The sequence below is a fragment of the Ailuropoda melanoleuca genome, chromosome 13 (assembly GCF_002007445.2).
Source record: "Ailuropoda melanoleuca isolate Jingjing chromosome 13, ASM200744v2, whole genome shotgun sequence".
Taxonomy (NCBI): Eukaryota; Metazoa; Chordata; class Mammalia; order Carnivora; family Ursidae; genus Ailuropoda; species Ailuropoda melanoleuca.
Genome location: NC_048230.1, coordinates 6,263,266 through 6,280,760, shown reverse-complemented (window position 1 = coordinate 6,280,760; position 17,495 = coordinate 6,263,266). Strand labels below are relative to the sequence as shown.

General features: G+C 55.2%; 2 long non-coding RNA genes across 5 annotated transcripts in view; one reads left to right on the top strand and one right to left on the bottom strand.

Annotated features, from left to right (window-relative positions):
• The window catches only part of LOC109490224, a 92,648-nt gene extending 82,083 nt beyond the window's left edge, over nt 1-10,565 (top strand). The window contains exons 3-7 of the long non-coding RNA XR_004619655.1: nt 4,090-5,693; nt 6,053-6,390; nt 6,482-6,895; nt 8,644-8,764; nt 10,188-10,565. This is a non-coding gene — a long non-coding RNA (uncharacterized LOC109490224). The remainder of the gene's footprint in view (nt 1-4,089; nt 5,694-6,052; nt 6,391-6,481; nt 6,896-8,643; nt 8,765-10,187) is intronic.
• Nucleotides 247-17,495, bottom strand: LOC117795581. 4 transcript variants are annotated; one of them, XR_004619652.1, is made up of 4 exons: nt 12,805-17,447; nt 10,883-11,065; nt 2,934-4,282; nt 247-1,721 (listed from the first exon to the last, which is right to left on the bottom strand). It is a non-coding gene; the product is annotated as an uncharacterized LOC117795581 (long non-coding RNA). The 4 variants fall into 4 exon arrangements; XR_004619654.1 differs by lacking the exons at nt 10,883-11,065; nt 12,805-17,447 and adding an exon at nt 17,454-17,495; XR_004619653.1 differs by lacking the exon at nt 10,883-11,065.

The following is a 17,495-nucleotide window of genomic DNA, read 5'->3' as shown; positions in this document are numbered from 1 at the left end:
CTGCCCCTCCCAGCAATGACATTCTTGAGCACCAGAACTCCATGAGCTCCCTCCCCAAGCAGTCTGCGGTGCACCACTGCCCGGTACCGCCCTACTCGCGTTCCCAGCGCAAGCTGCAGGATCCCTCAGCCTTGCGACCTTGGACAAGTCATTTTACCACCCTGACCCTTGGTCTTAACTGTAAAACGAGACTGGGGTCTAGGCACAACAATGAAAATGTATGCCTACACAAAGACTTGTGTTCAATGTTCAAAACAGCTTTATTTGTAATAGTCACAATCTGGAAACAGCCTAAATGTCCACCATCTGACAGATGGCTGAGCAAACTGGTACCTCCCTACGTGGAAGGCTTCTCAGTAGTAAGGCATGGAACTGCTGAGGCACATGGCATGGATCTCAAAGACACGCAGACACACAGAGTACACACTACATGACAATATTTGTATGAAATTCTGGAAAAGGCAAAATCAGTCTCTACAACCAAGGCAGGTCAGTGGTTATCCTGGAGCTTGAAATATTCTATATCTCGATGGCGGTGGTAGTGACAGGGGTACACACATGATAAAACGTATGACTTGGGCACTTAAAATGGGTAGGTTTTATTGCATGTAAAGTATACCTCAGAACTGATTCTTTTTTAATGAGACCGAAGGAAAATATTGCTTAATAAGACCCATTCTATGACAGAAACCCAACTCAGGACGAGTTTAGCAAAAAAAGAAATGCATTGGCTCATATATCAGGTTAATCCAGTGGTGCAGTTAGCTTCAGGCATGGCTGGATCCAGGGGCTTACGGATGTCCAGACAGCATATTCTCTCCATCTCTGAGCTTCTTCCTCTTTGTTGCTTTCGACCTCAAGTAGAGAACAGGATGGCCACCAGCAGCTCCATCAACCTGGCAAATCCCCTGAAAAACAAATGCTTCTTTCCCCGTAGTTGCTGCAGAATCCCCAAGGGGGAGTCTCCATGTCCATCCTGGGATTCACGCCTGCCTCTAAAGCCGGGATGGGGGAGAAGTGATCCTCTGAAGGAGAAGAGGCAGCATCAGGAGAAAGGGCCGTGAACACTGGGTAGGGAAAGCTGACAGATGGCCTTTGCATTTCTCCACATCCCAGGGGGGTGATGGTATCACCCATTCCTACCTCCAGTCACCGCTATAGGGGCCAGGCATTAGGAATGGCCCCCAAACTCATTCAAGGCTCAAGCGTGCTTTTCTGCGACGTCACAGGCCTGCCTGTTAGATACAAGAGTCAAAACAGAAAGCAAGCACTAATCTCTTCCCCAACCAGCCAAGGCAAACAGAAGGCCCTTCCTGCCTGTGCTGGGCTGTCTGCACCCAAGGAGGCTGGCGGGGTGGGGGAGGAGCTCTGCCACGGCTTCTCTGGCCCAGGCCCAGGGGGAACGCCTTGGAGTTGGCGTCCGGACTTGCAGGACGAACGTCAAGGAGGGGAAGGAGGCCTCTGCGGGTTCTGGGTCTCGGCGGGCCCGACCCAAGAGGAATGCAGCGTCTCAAACCAGAGGCACCATCCCTACAGGGTCCGGCCGGGGCAGGAGGGCCAGAGAGGAAGCGGAAGGAAAGGTCATCCTTGTAGAGATGAGGACGGAAGGCACCATCCAACACACTGAGACTGAAGCCTCACTTCCTGAGCAGGGCAACTACACGAAGGGGGCATCTTCTCCATGCCAGACACCGCCCAGGGTTCTCTGCTGAAGTGTCCTCCTGGAAGGGGCGAGAAAGGGAACAACGACTTCATATTTTTATTCAGAAGCCTTATATTCAGACACGTTTCTACAGGGCACTATTATGCCCATTGACCAAATGAGGCAACAGACTCAGTAGTGGGGGGCTTTACCCCCTCCACTCCCCAGCTACAGGAGCTCAAAGCTCTGGCCTCAGTCTGATTGCTCTAGGCGGTGAGTTGAGCTGAGGTTATTTCTGACCCAGGTAAGCCAAGGCAGCTTAGGGCCATCTCCCAACCCAGTCCCCCAAGGAGCATGGGCAAGAAAAGCCCGAGCCGAGCCTGCTTCCCACCAAGGTGCTGGCTGAGTCTGCCTGCCTAACCATCCTGTTTTCTGGGAAGCAGGTTAAATGGGTGTCATTGCCAAGCATGCGCAGTCCGCTGCAAACTAGCAGGGGGCCAGGGGAGAGCCAGACTGAGGAAGAGCGAGCCAAGGCCAACAAGGGAAGGCGTGGCCAAGGCTCGGGCCCTCACTGCCCAAGAAAGCCCATGGGCCTGGCCCAGAGCTGCTGGGCTCTGGGAAAGTAGTGTTCTCAGCTCCTGGCTCCACCCATCATGTGTGAGGCAGGCTGGCCCTCCCGCTCTGCAGACTGGTCCAGGAACAGCCGACCGCTTCCTGGAGCTCCCCGTGCTGGCAGCCTGCCCAGGTGGCCCTCCGGCCAGGCTCCTGGAGGCTTGCTCTGTAGGAAGGAGGGAAGGGCAGGGCAGGGACAGCCTTCTGGAGACCGAGGCACCCCCAGCAGGGGTCCTGACCCTGAGCGCTGCCAGCTCAGAGCCGGGCCCCGATGAGCAAGCCCCACGCGGGCTGGGCTCCTTCCTAGACACCTTGTCCAGGCAAGGAGCAGGGAACTGGGGGCCTCTGCCACCCCCCAGCCATGCCACCTAGGCCACACCTCTGTTGTGCTGTGAAAATGGGGTTAAATCTCGCCCTGCCCAGAACTGGGATCCCAGGCCCCACAGCAGGCTGAACGGAGGCAGCTGTCGGTGCAGGCTGGCCAGGGGCACACTCACATCAGCAAGACCCAGGGACAGGAACCCAGCCTCCCTGGGGTCCAGATACCTTCTCCATGAGACAGGAGCACCCACCCACCCACCTCCGGATACTAGATGACCCAATGCTTAAGTATTAGTAAGCACCATGATATGCAGGTTAGGACCATATGCTCATTATACGTAATTAATACTGAACACACCGGCCTCGGGAATCAGAAGCTGCGGCTCCAAAGCCCAGCGCTGCCCGCATCCTCGCTGCGTCTTCCGGTTGGTTCTCCCGATCACTTGTGCCTCAGCCCCTCCTATACAATGAGGATCAAAAGAGGACCCTGCGCAGCAGAGAGAGCATTGCACGTGAAATTCTGCCAGCTGCCAGTGGTCACATCTCCTCCATCTGACTCTGAAGGTAGAGCTGCGAGAATCTTCCAGATCTAACGTGTGGCCATGGAGCCGGATAGTTCTCTGGCTGCTTCACAGAACCACCTGAGAAATGGAAGACAGATACCAGTCCCTTTGTGCCCGCCGCCCTCCCGGCCTTGCTGGGGAGGAGAGACAGGCCCTGGCATTTGTGTAAGGCTCCCCAGATTCTGCGTGCCACAGTAGTCTAGAAGCAGTGCAGCAGCCCCACTTGGAGATCAATCAGGACAAAGCCTGCAGCTCCAACCTCACCAACTTCATCAATCTCCATTTAAAAGAGAGACCTAGTGTGGCTCCGGTACCCGCCACGGAGAGCTCAGAGCTTCCTGGCTGCAGGCGATCGGCCGTCCCACTCGGCAAGAAGAAGAGAGACTTTGGCTCCCAAGGGCAGAGGGCCATTGCTCAAATGGGTTATAAGCCTCACGCCTTTTAAAAGCCCCGATCCCGCTAATGGGGTGTGTATGCGCATAGGGGAAAAGTGCTGGAAGGATCTATTTCATTAGCTGATGTTATCTTGAGGCATGGGCATTTTTATAAGCCTTTCCATGCTTCTGTATTTCGAAATGCTCCACAGTGGAAGACGGTTCGTTTACAGCTGGGGGAGAACAGTACTCTATTTTTCATGTATTACCTTCCTTAAAAAAAAAAATTTTTTTTTTTTTTGCAAGTGTTTTGGTGTAAAGAATGAGGAACACACTCAGGAATAAGGAGGTCTGGCGGGGGGCAGAAGGGCTGGGCAAAGGGGCCTCAGGGAGGGACAGCTGATTTAAAGTTAGCAAAGGCTTAGCTATGAGGAATGACCAAGCACCCCATGACCATTGTAGGTGAGGAGACTCTCATTTCAGGAAAGCCCCATCCACCTCTTACCGAGAAGGGGTAAACATCACTCCACACCCAACGTCAAGTTAACCTTCACCTTGACGCTTTCTCTTTTCCCAGGGCGAAGAATGCTGATGCTTCTGAGCAAACCCAGCCCTTTAAAAACGGCCTCCGGGAGAGCTGGTGTGGAGGCCCGGCCGGGGTGACTGGAGCCTAAGGAGCAAGGGGCCAGGCTGGCCAGAAGCACGATCATGCGGTCAGGGGCCTGCAAACAGCTATCTTCTCCGGTGACCAGAGCCCGCCAAGTCTGCACCTGGAAACCCAAGAAATATCTAGAGGATTAATTCCCCTTGCTGACCTGTGAGGTCGACGAGCCCTGGGGTGGACCCCAGGAGCTCAGAGTCCTGCTTGCTGCCTGCTTGCCACGTATGTCCATGCACAGGCAGGCCACCTGCTCAGCCTCAGCCGGGGCGGGGTGGGGGGGGTGGGTTCTGTTGCTTTGGGATCTGGGGACAGTCTTGTGAACTGGCATTCCTGGGTTGAGGGGGACAAATCACAATTTTTGGTATTTCTTGACAATCCCCCAGCAAGCAACCCTAAATCCACTCAAGACAAGGCCTTGGTTCAGCCAACATATCTGTGGGGTGAGTGGAAAAGGTGGGGGTGGGGGCACCTGCTGAGAAGTGAGGAGCCCCAGGAGGTGAAACTGGGATAGAGAACATCCAGAAAATGTGAGCTCCAGGGGCACAGCGGGGTGGGGGGGGGTGGGGGGGGAGAAGCCCTCCGAATTCACTGGGGAGTGGAGAGTGTATGGCCAGGTAACTGGCTCTCAGGGAGTGGGCTGGGCTCCCTCTATTTTCAAACACAGTACAATTTCCTGCCCAGGTGTCTTCGCCCCTCCTGCCGCTAACGAGTTCCAGCTTCTCAGGAGAGGGGAGCGTCCCGGCAAGCCCAGCACTGCTGCTCTTGACATAACTGGGCCCAAAGACGCCCATCCTTGGGCTCCACAAGTGCAGCTGGGCTCCCAGAACCTTCACCACACACAAATTTGGGAGACCCTGTATTCTGAGTTCCAACCTGCGCAGGACTACCTCAGTTAATCCTCCACCAAAAAAAGAAAGGAAAAAAGGAAAGAAATTGTAAAAATATATGCAAATCAGTTCACTGGCCCAACAGAACTGTTTTAATAATCCACTCTCGTTTCAAGAGGATGGGGGAGGACATCCCAACTGGACCCCAGGAAGCCCTTCCTGTCCCAGAGCGGCCAGGCGGGTGAGGAGGGCTGGCTTGGCGGCCGCTGCCCGATGCACACTGCAAGAACAATAAGGATTTTTAGGGGCATTATGACTGAGTCAGAAAACACAGCTGCCCCTGAAAGTCCCTCATTTTTCTTGCTGTCCTTGAACACTCTCCAGGTAAGTAAGCAGTCAACCGGCTGGCCCAGGGGAGCCGAGGTGGAGATGGCATCCCCTCACCCGACGGCCCCTGAAGGCTCTGTGGTGGGTAGGGTGGCTGCCGGGTCTTCACGGTGGCACAACTCCCTCCGGTGTTGGGCCTGGAGGGTGGCCAGCCTCACTGCCCCCACAGCACGCCCAGGAATGACCAGCCTTTGCTCCACCCCGAGCCAACTCTAAAGCCAGTGCTTTCTGCCCACAAAGTGCGGTGGACTGGAATGCACAGGAATCCCAAGTGGCCGAGGGCAGTCCCAAGCACCAGGGAATGCGGTAAGACCTGGGAGAAGGGTCATCTGGCCCTTGTCTTCCCCTGTGGGGCGTGGACCCATCTTGTAGAGACTGAACTCCTGAGAAGCCAAGTGAAAGTCTCAGGCCTGACGTGGCAATGGGCTTGCAGGACAGTCAGCTCCAGACTTTCTGGGAGGCCAGGCTGGGTCTGGGTGGAGAGGAGAAGATGGGGCGGGGGGCGCTCGACTCCTAAAGCCCTCTTGAAGGACTGAGACACAAGACTCTAAGAGTCAGAGAGGACCTGAGCTCTGCTTCCACTTCCCTCCAGTTTTGGGCTTGGTGAGCCTGTCTCTAAAATGCGCCCAGTAGCCACTAAGCTCCCGCCATCTCTCCCCTTTCAGAGGCAGTAAGAGAATTTCAGCTCTGTTGTAGGAACCAAAGGATCAGCTCTTGAAAAGCCCAGTCACAGGCCCTGTGTCCCTGGCGGGAGACAAGAGGCTACCTTGAGTGAGAAACAGCATGCCCTGGGGGTCCGTCCAGCCTTCCCTCTGCTCTAGCACTTAACTGCCCGCTTCCTCGGAGGGAGCTCTGGAAGAGGCAACAGTGTCAGGTGGGCCTGAGCCGGAACGCAGGTCCCAGACCCCTACAAAAACAGCCTACAATGCGCAGACGGCTGGTATCTCCCAGATGGTTTTCAGGTTCGAATCAACCCGGCGACAGGCTCTGCTGGGACGCGCAGGTGGGCAGAAACTGGGGGTGGGCTGAGGGGATAGTCAGAAAGTGGCCAAGGAGAAACGGGACGGGATGGTGAACTGTCCTCTCGCCCACAGCCTTCTGCCCTGACCAAGATCACGGCCATACGCTCCTCCAGCAAAGCGCGAGCTGTCCCCCACAGACACAAGGACCAAAGCCATCTGAACCATTCGACGCTGTGACTGCACCGTGCTTCGCCTGCTCAGAAGCCCCGGCCGCAGTCTGCACACTTCCGCGGGAGCCGGTCCTGCCACCTGGGGTGCCCTGGCTCCAGTAGAGTGGGAGGGAGCGAGAGCGTGAGACCCAGCTCGCGGCTCCCCGGCCCCGCGGCCACAGGACCTCTGTTGGGCTCTCCAACCCCACTGTGCTTCAGCCGGCCCCTCTGCGAGGCCGAGACCCGGGGCACTACAGGTTTCGGGGGCAGCTGGGAGGATTAAAGTTCATTCTTCTCAAGGCTTAGCACTCTGCCTGGCCCAGAGCAATCCATCCGGGTGAGCTATCCTGACCCACCCCCTGCTGTGTTCTTCTAGACTCAGCTTCTCTCATCTGGGTGACCTTTCTTGACCCCGGCCCCTTCTTTCTCCCTGCTCCCCCTTCTACCCAGCCCACGGTTGTGAAGCTGCTTTACCTGCGCCCCCCACCCCCGCCCCGCGCATGCTGTCCTGAAGCACATATATCCCAATCACATGTAGGGATCACCAATGCTGGCTCCAGGGCCCCAGTCTGCATTGCAAACAGGCTCCTTGTGTGACGGGGACTCGGAGCTTAAGAGTCACTGCTCTAGGCCGCCACTCACCATGGGGCAGGCAGTATTGGAACCCAGGTGTTCAAGAATGCGGTGGGTGGGGGTGGGGCACTGGCCCCGGGGTCGTGGCCAGAGGAGGCCCCCCAGCCATGCTAGGCATGTGAAAGTGACCCACTTGGGCATGGCTGACAGCGGTGCTCACCCATTCCCGGTCCTCGGGCCTTCCCTGAGCCTGGCCTGTGCTGATCACACATCGCTGACGCTGACGGGGGACCTGCACCCCCCCGCCCCCGCTGCGGGATGAAAGGCCATCCGGGCTTCCAAAGGGGCTGCAGAGCGAGGAGGCTCCACTCGGAATGTGGTGTCCCTAAAATAGCCAGCAACCCACAAAACCACAGTGGAAGGAAAAGAAAAGCCAACCAGAGTTATCAGCCCTTGTTTGGAATTTGCTTTAGAAAGAAAAGTATGTGCCAGTCCCACCCTGACAAGGGAAGGAAGTGGTCAGGCAGAGGGCAACAGTCCCGAAATGTCTTGGGGGAACCCCTCCTCCAGAGAAGCTACTGAGCACAGACAGCGATGCTGGGGCCTGCGGCAGGGGCTGGCGGGGACAGTCTGGCCCCGGGGCCAGGAGACGCCACGGTCGCTTCGAGTCAGGGGCCAAATTTCCTGGCAGAGCGAGCTGGGCTGGGCCAGGTGGAGGGATGCTGGTGCTCCCACGTGGGGGGGTGGGCTCTGCAGGCCCTCGTTCCAGCAGCTACCCAGTCAGCCCCGTGACAGCTGCTCTGGAGGTGGGAGCCTGGGGGCTCCGCTGGACCGGAGCCTTGGCGGCAGCAGAAAGCCTTCTTACACTCGCTGGCCCATCCGCCCTTGCTGGCTGCTCACAGGCCGGGATGACAAAGCCAGGAGGCCTGAAACTCATCCATCTGAGTCCCTGGGTTTACGATGACCAATCTCTCTCAGCCAGAAATTCTTTTGCTAGAACACCTCAGCTCCTAAATGCTTACACTCAGCCCTTCAGCTGCCCCTCCCCGCCCCCCAAACTCTCCAGCCCTGCCTGGCCTGATGCCAGATTGGCCAGCGTGCCTTGGGGTTGGCTCAGCGCCCCCCAGAAAAACTCATTATCAGTGAGCGGAGGTCCAAGTGCCCCTGGGCAAGGCTGGCCTGGGGCCTGAATACATCTGTCCACACAAATGCCCACTGCTGCTAACGCCGCTGGGCCGGGGAGGCAGCGCCCTCCTCTCGTCCACGGCTCCAGACCATCTGGAGGAGCCAGAGCCAGGCGTGGGTTCTGCCATCAGAGCCACAACTTTTCTCTCTTTAAGGGAGACTCCACGGGGGAGGGAAACAAGCAGAGAAGGCACGCAGACAGCTCAGCTAACAGCATGGGAAAGAAGAGTCTACGTTGATCCTTCTCGCAGGAGTTGGCCGACTGTGGGCCCATGGGCCAAACCCAGACCACCTCTTGCTTTTATACCTCGTTTTATTACAACACAGGTGTACTGGTTCAGGGACTATCTCAGACTGCTTTCACGCCGGAACAGAAGAGGAGAGCTGCCACAGACAGTAACCCTATTTGGTCCCCTCACAGGGAAACCTCACCGCCAGCTTCTCACGAGTAAGTCACTCAGTACCTGGTGTGCTCCAGACAGAATACAACAGTGAGCAAAACCTCTGGGCCTTCGTGGGGTTTAAGGCCTGGTTGAGGGAAGGGCTCTGAGGACCATGAGGCCTGCTGCTTGGGTGTGCTGAAGGAGAAACACGCCCCAGAAAAGCTGGGGCTCTACCCACTCCCACCCCCGGCCTGGGGCTTAGAGGGGCAATCTCTCCCTGGAGCCCTCAGACCATATGTATTTCAGAACTTTCCACGGTTTAAAAAGGTCATGAGTTGCACATACCACCTGTTTTGTCACAGTCCAGCAGGGCAGCACCCCTAATTAAACACATTCATCTCTCTGCAGTGAAACCCACAGATATTCACACTCCCCGAGAGAAAAAGAGAGACTCTCGCGGTCTCAAGTCAGTGTGGGTCAGGTTTTCCCATGGAATTAGTTATAACAACAAACTTTTGGTTTGCAGTTTTTTGGAGTTCAGAATTTCAGGTAGGGACCCGTGCACCCGTGAACAGCTAAAAAGGACGAAAGCTGGGTCCCAGCTTCATTCCCTGCTCTTGGCTGGAGGTCCCCACCCCTGCAGACTGCCCCCAGGGCCACCAGTGAGCACACAGAAAGCACGGACTGAATCAACAATCACCAGAACTTTCCCCCCTCAAAGAACAGCCACTAACATTACTGCTGACAAATGTCAAAAAGTAGTATTTAAACCCTGCCTTCATCACTCCACTGTCAGAAGCAGAGAAGCTGACAGAGATGAGTAATTTTTCCAACTCCATTTACTTGAGATAAGGAAAATGAAACTCTTGTCTGGACACTGCTGCTGCTGGAGGGGCAGGCACACGACGTGTTTTGCAGGGAGCAGGTGAGGGGGTGGTAGCCAAAAATGAAAACACATGATTCCCGCCCCCCCCCCTCTTTGGGTACTTGCTCCAAACCCCCTTGTGGCTAAAGTTCCATTTGGGAATCTACGATAATTTATCTCATCACAGGTTCCTAACACCTAATTAGAAAAATGTACTAATTAGGTAATCTGGTTTCAGATGTTCTAATTATATTCCTTTGGAGAAGCAAAAAAAACACAAAAAAAAACCCCCCAAACCCACTACGTATTATTTTTATGTGTATATAATTTAATAGCGCTTCTTCCAAAGAGACTAAAACATCCAGAAAGTCTAAATTATAAGTTTGAAAAACCAAAAACCTCAAACTTTACAATAGTCATACCGGAAGAATATTTTAATACCCATTATCTATAAACAGTGGAATCATCTACAAAACGCAGTGTTTCTGCCGTAAAAGGGTGATAACTGAAAAATATTTCAGCAGTAACTCCCATCAGCTGTCCTGGAATTAAATGGATTTCCCCCCTTTTCATGCAACAGGGTTTCAGCATTCTGAAATGTCATACCCTCTGTTTCTTAACAGAGCACTCCTACAAATGACTCCCAGAAATTTCCTCATCGCCGGAGATTTCTAAACCCCCAGTTGGGAAAGAGGTTCTGGGCTCCACTGATGAGCTCTGCCTAACCCAGCTCTGGGCAGATTTCTAGGAGGGATTTTACTCCGCGATTGGGAAACATGTTTCGCCTGACAAAACGTCTGGGATAAGAAGGTGAGAGGGGATGCTGGCGCGCGAGGGGGTCTGCACACTAGAGAGCGCCTTGGGCAGGGCCTCGCTCCCAAAGCCCGACGCCTGGAGGGGCGTGGCCAGCACCCGCGAGCGGGGCCAGGCCAATCCTCCCAACCAACCACAGCTGCCCGCGACCTCCAGGACTATATTTAGTCAGGGCTGACTGCCCTTCAGGGGAGGGGCTTGGAGAGGCCGCGCACTGCCACCTGTGTGCACCAGCGTCCGCAGCCCTGCCACCGCATGCAGACGTGCTGGGACACCACGACTCCTGGTGGAGAAGACACAGGCGTCCTCTCCGGCATTTCCTCCAGCCCTCAGCAGGGCACGTGCTGGCCATCTGACAAATAACGTTTGCCCGACAAGGAGGGACCATGCCAGGCACGCATGGCCTGGGCACAGGCGGGGCTGCCGAGAGCACCAGGGGCCGGCACTGACGCGGGCCACTCAAGTTAGTTTCACTTTCTGGTTTTCATCCTGGGCCACCTCTCACCTTGATGCAAGAAAATATCCTTTGAATGCCAAGAGAGAAAAATCCTCAAGAACGTTCCTTGTCATTTTCCTTTTTTTCTGAGGACACGGTTTTCCTCTGAAGACCCGGTAACAGGCTTTGGTGAAAACCCCAACTGCGTAACTTCGGTCCCCGGGGCTGTTCAGCTCTAATATGATTACACATCTAAATGCAATAAACGGGGCAAAGTGGTATTATTTTTCTGGGAAAAACCAACATCATAAAAGGGTCTTTATTGAATCAAGGGCCCGAGAACTGTTCTCTTGCCTAATTATGGCTCCCCAGTGAACTAGGCTGGGTTTCCAGGCAGGAGTCCTCACAACTCCCCAGCCCAAAGGGCAACGGGATATTTGTCACGACTCGTCTAATTACAACAAAACCCACCGAAAGGACGAAAGGGAGGATGCCAAGGTAGGTTGGCCGCAGCCCCTTCCCCCACTCAGGCGCTGGAGGCAGGGGGAGCTGCTTCTCCAACCTACTTCTATTATAAGGAGCAGCCCCCCTGCTCCATCCCGACCCCTCACATTCAAGTCAGGATCCTGGACCCTGCCCCTTTCCACTGTCACCCGCTTAAGTGGTTTTCCAGCATCCAGCGCTGCCCTTCTCTATCCTCAGCTACACAGAAAAGGCCCATTGTCGAAATGTAAGATTTTGCCAGATGGTTTAACATTCAGTGATTTGGCCAAGGTTAGTGTGCGTCCAGACCTGAGTGACAATGAACACTTGCTATCACCAGACACAGAAGGAAAGGCAGAGGCAGGGGGAGAGGGAGACTCAGGCCAGGAGAGGGTGAATCCTCCCCACATGGACCGGCTGGGAGCAAGTGGTCTGGTTGACTTTTCTCAGATATACAGTGGTCTGGCCAGGCAAGTTGGAGACTAATATTTTGCTCATATGCAGGTCCTGCTTCCAAGTATCTGTTTAATCGCCCTCAAAGTTCCAAGAGCAGAGACACATTTTCTTTTTTCATGTTTTTAAGCTCACCAGAGCAAGCGCTGCAGGAAAAGATTCAAGAGAATGTTATCTCAACTCTGCTCCCAACCTGTCCCTTCACATAGGCAGGAGCACAGGGATTGCATGACCCCACCCCTGGTGGAGTCAGTGACATCCACCCCCGCTCCAGCCAGGGTATATCTAGCATGTCTCCCTAAAGAAGGAATAACTCGCTTTTCTGCTCCCCACCCCCCAGCAAGGACTTGCTTTTCTCCCAATATTTTCTCCCCAGATATTAAGCCAGCAAGCAGCTTGCCAGGCTCAGGTCGTCTTTCCTTGACCTCACTGGGGTTTCTTCACTGGCCCCACAGGCCCTGGGACGAACTATGGTGTCACTTGAGAACAGCTACATGTACTCCCCTCCCACCGTGCACCCCCCAGCCTTCCACACACATATTTCTTATTTGATCCTCTGATCAGAGCAGGCGTGCATCATCACAGACAGGAAAACTGAGTCCCAAGAAGGCATATCACTGGTCCAAGGTCACCCAGCTAGTTCACGGGAGAGCCTAGTTTCCAACTGCAAAGCCTATGCCCTTTCACCAACGCCTGCCATCAGCAGGAAAGGATTTTGTCTTCCACCAATCTCCCAGAAAGCCAGGTGCCATCAGCAGATAATCAGCAATGCCACTTCCTTGCGTTTAGGAAGAGTGGGGGACGTCTACCTTGCAAAGGACACGGAGAGAGAGAAAACTGAAGACCAGAATGAAAGCCTCAGTCACCAAGAAGGAGAAGCTAGTTTTTCCCTTGAACCCCACACCCCCACCCCCCGCCCAGGGCAGAAATCCAGTGAGAGGAAGTGAGTTTCATGAGAATGAACCACAAAGTCTTCACAGACTGATCCAAATTTCCCAGCTGCACATCCCTGAGTCCCTTCCCCACCCGTCCCAACCACAGCCCCAGGTTCCAACCTTGTGCCCTCCTCTGTGCCTCCTGGCCCAGAATCGTGGAAGCAAGTTAAGGCTACCAGGGGAGTACGCTGTATTCAGTCCAATTCCCCCACTGGACAGAGAATGGGGCTCTCAGGCCCAGAGTGGCAGAGCAGAGATTAAGATCAGGAGATGGTTCTTTCCACATAGCACCTCCCTCCCCAGTTCTCCTGGACAGCAAACACAAGGGGTCTGGCTACAGGGCGATTTCAAAATTCCCCAGATTTCAAAATTCCCCAGACCGTGCCAAAGGGAAGGAGGGAGGGAGCTATGCAGTGGGTGAGAAGTCACCTGCTCTGGGGCCCTCTGTGAGCCGAGCCCACTGCAGGAAAGCCTCTAAAGCACTGTAAAGATTCTGGTCTCTCTCAATCACTGGTTTGAAATTCAAAATCAAAACATCACTGAGCCATAAAAAAAAAAATCAAGTATAAGGAAGTCCAACGAAATTCTGATTTTTATTTCCCATGTTGATTACCCTGCAGTGTATTTTGGAATATCAACTTATTTCCTTCCACCCCCACCACCCCCACTTTGATTCTGTACCCTGCTTCACTGGTCCCACTAGAGTCCATTTAGCGTGCCCCGTGGGTCAATGAGCGAGCAAGCCAAAAGCAGCTGTGGCAATTCACCCTTCCTGGGGCCCCTTCATGAAATGTGCTCAGTGTCAGAACCAGAGTCTTTGGGCCTTTCAGGCTGGAGGTACTGCAGGGCAGGTGTTCGAGGTGGCCACATCGGCACATCCAGGGTACTTTGAGATGCTGTGCTGGCTAATCGAGCCCCACCCACCTCCTGTTCCACAGCTCACGCCTGCTGGCCCCCAACCTGGAAAGTCCTACTGCACCCAGCCATGAGATGCTGGGGAGGCCTCCCCCCAATCTGACCCTCAGCCTCAGCCGCAAGAGGATACCCTTCAGCAGCTCTCAGAGCTGGAGGACAAATCCCAGTGGGCAGCCAGCGACCATGCCCGTCTTGCAGCTGTAACCCCAGCCCGGCCCCATCGTCCCCTACACGTGGTTGGTAGACAAGAAAGACTGGAGGGGGGAGTTCCCAGGCCCTATCCCCGCCTTAGAGGATTGCAATGCAGCTGTTCCCGGAGGGTTAAGTAACTTGCCCAAGGCTATACATGAGACAGCAAGAGAGACAACCTGCCAACCCACCAGACCCACCAGCCTGAGGTCTCAATGACTCTACACCCTTCTCAACTGACACGTATACACACGCAGATTCCAAATAAGAGAGCGGAGGAGACCAGCACCAGTTAAAGGTCCGCTGGTGCGTGCCAGGCACTGAACCTCCAATTTTCCTATAAGCCTCACCACGACATGATGACGTAGGTATCAAACTCTCATTCACAAGGGAAGAAATGGTCACAAAGAAGTTACCGGTCCAAGGCCACTCGGCTGGCAAGTGGCAGTTAGGACTCCCAACTCAAGCCTGTCTGGACCCAAGGTCTGTCTTCATGGCCCTCACACCAGGCTGCTTCCAGAAAAACCACTCATGGAACCCATGCTGACCCCTTGCTTCTGAGACAACTTTTTCACCAACGTGTCACGGATTAGGAGTGCTGTTCCTTCGTGTGGAAGAAGTGACCCAGGCCAGTTACTGTCGTGCTCAGAGAGCCCCGGATTAGCCTGGCAGCAAAATCCACCTGGTGCGGGAGTGAGGGCCACACAAAGCGCAAAGCAGGGGACAGAACCCTGCTCTTCGCCGGGGGTTCAGAAAGCTCGGCTTTTGGGCAAAGGCGCCCAAAGGAGACCTGGGAAAGCAGCTCAGAGGCCACTTGCAGGAACGGCCACCAGGGAAACCCTAGAGGTATTTCTAACTATCAGAACTTCCAGAGCTGCTGGGACACTGTAGAGATGAGAGGGCTGGCTTCGCCCAACACTTCCTTTGCCGATCCCATCCTGCTGCACAAAAATGTATCTTTAATCTTTCATAGGTTGGGATTTGATTTTCCTTTAAAAAAAAAAAAAAGAGAGAGGAGCTACAAGGGCGAGGTTAATTATTCACCAGGCTGCAATCTACTTAAGAGTTGAGGGAATACAAGTTTCCTCCCAGGAGGCAGGACCAGGAGTCCAGCTGGATTTTAAGTCTTCCGTGGGTCTCCCTGGGGGTCTGGTTGAAACCCTTCCCTCCCACCAGCTTTCCACGTTGCATTTAGCTGCTTCCAGAAGACCGCTCCAGGGCACACAAGTCTGTCCGTGTCAGCCACTTTTCCTATGGAGCCAAGAGGTACCCGGCTAACAGGGATGGACTTGGGGGGGGGGGTGGGATGGTGGCAGCTGTTTCAGGAAACTATGAGAATTCAAAAGGGACAGAAAAATCAAAAGGCTCTCAACCAAAGCCCAATTCCTAAATACAACAGCTTAAAGCAAAGCACGAATCAGCTGCTGGAGGCCAGGCCAGCCCACCATGTAGCTGATTCAGTCACGCTTTGCAAAGGAAAAGTCCCAAGAAGGAAAAACGTAATCACTCACTTCCCCCAAAGCAATGAAGCACTAAAGCATTTCCTAAAAATCCCTAAAACCCAGGTCAGCCCCAGCTATGCCGGAGGGAAAACTGCCAGCCACCTGAACCAGGCCAGGGAGGCCGGGGACACTGCCGGCTCCTTATGCTTTATTCCCAGGATTTATATCCCGATCACCGTGTCTGTCCCCTCCAGGGTGGGTGCAAATCAGGCAACTCGGGTCTGCTTTTCCACATCCCATCACTCCAGCCCAGTTCTGCGACCACATAACATTCTGGAGATTTCCACTTCATTTAGTTTCAGATACTCATCCCCAGGGCCGGGAAAGGCATGGGTTCAAACGGAGAACTTTGTTTTCCCAACTTGGTTCAGTACTCTGAAAAAAGAGACCGTTTTTCTTAAATAGGGCAAGGCCTCCCGTTGAAGCTTCCACCAACCTGCTCCTAGACTGTTTTGCCTCAAAACTGAGAATCTGTTAAGATACTTGTGCATTTAGGTACTTGACCGAACATTTTCCCTAACTGTGACGTCTGCGTTTACACTCACTACGGCATGCAGGACAAAGCTCACACCTGAAAACACGCAGGCCAAATGGAGTGGGAGGCTGTGCCCACTCCTGGACTCAGAGGCCCAACCTCGCCTCAGTGACCCCACAGCCCAGGGGGCTCCCTCCACAAACCTGAACCCCTCCGCTCAGGTCCCCACATGGCCACCAAAACGGGGGCAGAGGCTACCCTGGGTTCCTGCAAGCCGACTCTATACTAAGCCCGCAGAAGCCTGTGGAAAAACCTTCCAGATGGGGTCTTTGCACAACTTGCAGAAAGGTGGGCAAACCTGGCTGGACTGCTTTCTCCCTCACCCTCCTCCTGCTTCTAGAAAACTCTCTAGTTTTCCAAAGCCAGGTGGAAGGGGGCCCAAGGTGCCCTGTTTTGTCAACTTGCCCTTCACACAGTTCAGGTCACCTCACCGCGTGTTCCCAAATGTTTTCCCAAGGCCCCAGCGGCCAAGATAGCCAAAACACAATATAAACAGAAATAAACAAAAAGTTCCGACACCCAACAAACTCAAGGTTTCCGGGGCTGGTGGACTTTCTTCTTTTGGGAGGGTAGACTAAGTGACTGCGCAGAGGGTTTAGGAAGGGAACCTCAGCATAAAACTTGAGGACTCGGGCGGTCAACATTACGTTGCATAGATCAGGGAACAAAAGACACTCCCACAAAGACGCATCTTTGAAGAAACGGTGGTGGAAGGGAGGGGCAGGGGCTTCCCCCTCCACGGAGGCTAAACCTCCACATCCCGTCCCATCTCCTCAGGGATAACTCCAGAAATCGGGTGAGATTCCCCACTTCCAAGCCCAAGGTAGCCGCTCTGGAAAGCGCACCAGGGCAAGCCCTGGTGGGTTCCTGGTTGTGGGGAGCTGGGGAGCGGGAGGCTCTCTCCCCGCCAGCTCCACGTCCGCCCTGGCGGGAATCGGCTCCACCCGGAGAACGCGGACCTGACACCGACTGCACACAGTGGCCGACTTAAAGTTCTGAGTACGTTCCCACTGTTCCTGCGAAACACAGGGATCCCTCGAATCTGCCCACAGAGCCCGCGCCGAGCGCCCCTTGCCATCCCCTCTCCAGTGTGGTCCCGGTACACTCCCGCCTGGGCGCTGAGCTCCTGCCGTGCCGGCCTGGAGCTTGGGAGAAGCCGCCGGTCCTGGGGGCCGAGGACTGGGACTTTGTAGGCCAGTTGAACCGACACCCTCATCTCGCCCGCAAAGACCCAGCCCTCAGCTCCCCCGCGTCACCGAGTTCGGGGTGCGGGCGCGTCCCCGACGCCTTCCTTGGGCTGGATCCCGCCGCCCGCTTTCCACGGCGCTCTGCTCGGCCGAGGCTCTGGGTTTCCCCCAAGCGGCGTCCGCCAAAGGCACCCGCCCCGCCCGACCTAGGCCCGCGGGCTCCGAAACCAGCCCCCGAAGGGTTACACGACGTTCGGTGCCGCGGCTTCCAGGCCACCGCGGCGCAGGCCGAGGGACAGTGCAGCGCGTGGGGGAGGTGCGGGGACCCAGCCTCCCCCGGCCCCGCAACCCCAGCAGACAGCGCTAGAGTTACACGCCGAGAAACTTCGCCACGATCCCACGCCGCGCCCGCGAGGCCCAGCGCCGCGCCGCCTCGGTTACCTGCGCTCAGATCCGCGGGGCGCAGGGCCGGGGCCCGGGCCC